Source organism: Lontra canadensis, unplaced genomic scaffold (assembly GCF_010015895.1).
Source record: "Lontra canadensis isolate GAN:19392208 unplaced genomic scaffold, GSC_riverotter_1.0 scaffold3257, whole genome shotgun sequence".
Lineage (NCBI taxonomy): Eukaryota > Metazoa > Chordata > Mammalia > Carnivora > Mustelidae > Lontra > Lontra canadensis.
The window spans coordinates 1-3,934 of NW_022634241.1; the positions used below are offsets into that span (position 1 = coordinate 1).

Sequence of the window (3,934 nt, forward strand, 5' to 3'; positions counted from 1 at the left end):
TGAGGAATTTGAGAAACAAGACAGAGGATCATAGGAAAAAAGGAGGGCTCTCTGCTCAGCAGGAAACCTGCTTCCCTCTCTCTCTGCCTGCCTCTCTGCCTACTGGAGATCTCTCTGTCAAATAAATAAATGAAATTAAAAAAGTAATAATTGCAATCAATGTTTATTTAGTGAAAACACTGTTAACTCCCAAAGAATTTTCCATTAAAAAATAATCAAGTCATATATAGTTTATGTTTTATTTTGCTAATACGTCTTAATAGCCCCACAGTATTTTCCAAAATATAAGAAACAAAATGTTTACTGAGTTATCTGGAAAATTTCAAAGAAATGTAAGTATTTATCAGTGACTTGATTTAGATATTCAAAGAACTTACAAGTAACTATGCCTCTAGGTTCTTGAAATAGAAATAAAGCATGTAGGACTCGAGATTTGGCAGTTTGATGTTCTAAAAAAACAGAAGCCAAACTGGTTAGCAATATGTTCTAATGAAAAAATTAAAAAGAATTGTAAAAATTAAAGAGATCACTTACCATATGGAGAAACCATTTGACAAGGAGAGAGAAGAAAAAGGTATCCTCGGTCTCCCAAAGGTTTAACAAGAACCTGCATTTTTGGAAAAGGGAAGTTGAATCCGCTTCATTATTACTCATCATAAGGCAGGCAAACAGCAGTTTCTAATAATTGTAAAGCAAACAAGTTACTGATCATCTTGCTTTAGGAAAAATATTGCTACCACATTAAAAACTCTATGAATTCTCTGATTAACAGAATTCCAATCAAACAAAAATTCCCTAGTTCTCATATTAGTAATAAGAACAAGATATTACTGAACGAATTACCCTAATTAACTGTGAAACCAACTCGATTTTTCCTTGACACTAAAATACAAGGACCAAATTAAAGACTTCAAATACTTCCTCAACAATTCAAAAGACATGTTAAATTGCCAAAGCAGTGTGCTAAATGTTAGGGGTGTAAAGACAAGTATAGCACAAACATTACATTTCATGAGGTCAAGCTAATCTCAAATTAAATGTGTTGCTAAAATCTAATTCTTCACATAGTTAATGAACACCTTTCAACCTAAGGCAATTTGCCTTGCCAGAAAGAACTTTAAAGACAAGCAACACAAGAGCCTTGATCATAAGAAATTTATAATTGGGTGGAGAGTAACAGAAGAAATATCAATAATTATTCAAAACAGAGAAGTTCTCAAAAAGATATATAAAACAAGAGAGAAAAAATATAGTTTATAGTTGGAAAAGATACTGACAGTGTACTTTAGGTGGATTTTGAAGGACAGGAACACTGCCAAGAGCCTAAGATTATGGGAAGGACTATTTTAAGAGTCAACATCACGAGCAAAGGCAGTTATAACTGATGAATGGTCTGCAGGCATTAGAGTACTTAAGATTAGCAAAAAGGTGATGGCAGACTAGGACAAACATACAAGTCTAGAAGGAAAGATTATGAGCTCAACTGTAAAGAGGCAAGAATACCAGGTTAGCCAGGAATGTCCTCAAGAGTATATGCCCTTTTGAACTGGAGTTCAAAAACCAACAAAAAAACTCCAATAGCACTGTGAAGGAGGGGGAAATAAAAAAAGTAATGCAAGAAAGTTTGTGAGTTACTGCAATCATTTGCAATATGTTTTAGATTGAAGAAAGGGGAAGTAAAGGAAGATCTAAGCATGACAGCTGAACATAAAAGGTTATCGGGACTCTAAAAGGAGAAGTACGTATCACCTAAATTTCTATTAATTCCAGTAAACAAAGTCTGTGTAAGAACCCATAATTTAATGGACAGAAAATAACTGCTATCGATTTACATTTAATAAAGACAATGAACAGCCAAAAGTAAGATGGACAATGTACATGCAAAATTTCTGTTTCAGACTCAAATACTTTTATCCAAAATGTTTCATTTTTATTTATTTAGAAAGAGAGTATGCACAGAGGGCTGGGAGAGAGAAAATCTCAAGCAGACTCTTGAGCACAGAGCCTGACATGGAGCTGGATTTCACAACCATGAGATCATGACCTAATCAAGAGTCAGATCCTTAAGCTACTGAGCCACCTAGGTACCCCTAAAACATTTTACATATCATATTCCTTTTAACATTTACCCATCTCTTGGTTTGTCAGAACACGAAGCTGGGAAGTATGAGTAAGATTTTCATATTTTGTGGTCATTAAGGAAAAATAGATAATTTTAATATCTCACCCACTCAATACCAGGGTTTTAAATTCCATTGGTTCAGTGCCATAAAGACCCTTGTCTTCTAATGGGCCTTAACATCCCCAGAGACCCATGGAACCCACATCCTGAACCCACATCCTGAAACAACACTCCAGCAGACAGAGGCCCTAAAAATAGTATCTTTGCCTTTAGCTCCCAGAAACACTTTAAATGCTTAGGGGAAAGAAACACCTTTGAATTCCATACTTCTGCTGCCTCTATTATACCTTACTGTTTTCTTCCCCTCAGAAAACAGTATTAATCCAGTCTGCCAATTTTTATTTCTTGATTCTACTATTTTGACTTTTCAAATAAACATTACAGGTAACATGGTACAAACACAAAAATGCTGGGGAGCCTGGATAGCTCAGTTGGTAGAGCATGGGACTTGATCTCAGGGCTGTGAGTTCAAGCTCCGTGTTGGATGTGGAGATTACTTAAAAATAAAATCTTTCAGGACCTGGGTGGCTCAACTGGTTGAGTCTGACTCTTGGTTTAGGCTCAGGTCATGATCTCACGGTCCTGGGATTCAGCCCCAAGTCCGGCTCCATGCTCAGCAGAGTCTTCTTGAGATTCTCTCTCTTCTCCCTCTGCGCTCCCCCTGCTCACATTCTCTAAATTAAATAAAATCTTTCCTCTGAAGCGAATACTACACTATATGTTAACTAACTTTAACTTACATAAAAACTAAAATAATAATAAAGTCTAAAAAAAAAAAGCAAACAAAAATGCTAAAAATATAAAACAGTAAGCTCACAACCTAGGAGGAAATAAGCCACGCTAAGTGAGATTTAGCAGAAACAACAGATTCCAACACCCAAGAATTTCAAATGGAATTTCAGATGTAATATATAAAGCAGGTTATGAGCTGCTTAAAGAAATAACTTGAAGAATTGAAAACATGTTCACATAAAAACTGGTACACAAATGTTCAGAGCAGCTATTTATAAAGAAGAATGGAAACAACTGATGAATGGACAAAATGTGGTCTTATCCATACAAGGAAATACTGTTCAGCCATGAAAAGGAATTTAGTACTGGTATGTGCTACAACATGGGATGAACCTTAAAAGTATTATGCTAAGAGGGATGCCTGTGTGACTGAGTCAGTTGAGTAACTGACTCTTGGTTTTGGCTGAGGTCATGATCCCATGGGTCTCGAGACTGAGCCCCAGGTGGGCCCTCCATGCTCAGCAGGTAGTCTATGTGAAGATTCTCTCTCTGCCCTTCCCCCTCTTAAATATACAAATCTTAAAAAAAAAATATTATGCTAAGTGAAAGAAGCCAGGCACATACTGCATGATTCCACTTACATAAAGTATCTAGAACAAACAAATCCATAAAGAAAGAAGTAGATTCATTGTTATTAGGGACTGGAGAACAAATGTGGAGGGTATGCTTAATGGGTATAAGGTTTCTTTCCGGGGTGAACAAAATGTTCTGAAAACAGATAGTGGTGATGGCTGCACAACACTGTGAATCCACTAAAAATCACTAAAAAAGTGTACACTTAAAAATGGCTAAAACATATAGCAGCAATATCCACAACAGCCAAACTACAGAAAGAGCCTAGATGCCCATCAACAGATGAATGGATAAAGAAGATGTGATACTCGGGGCGCCTGGGTGGCTTAGTGGGTTAAAACCTCTGCCTTTGGCTCAGGTCATGATCCCAGGGTCCTGGGATCAAGC

At 36.5% G+C, this 3,934-nt stretch overlaps 1 long non-coding RNA gene across 1 annotated transcript; it reads right to left on the bottom strand.

Annotated features, from left to right (window-relative positions):
• Positions 1–81: 81 nt before the first annotated feature.
• LOC116863806 lies at positions 82–772 on the bottom strand. The gene is made up of 3 exons (XR_004381856.1): positions 535–772; positions 378–449; positions 82–110 (listed from the first exon to the last, which is right to left on the bottom strand). It is a non-coding gene; the product is annotated as an uncharacterized LOC116863806 (long non-coding RNA).
• Between the last annotated feature and the right edge of the window lie 3,162 nt (positions 773–3,934).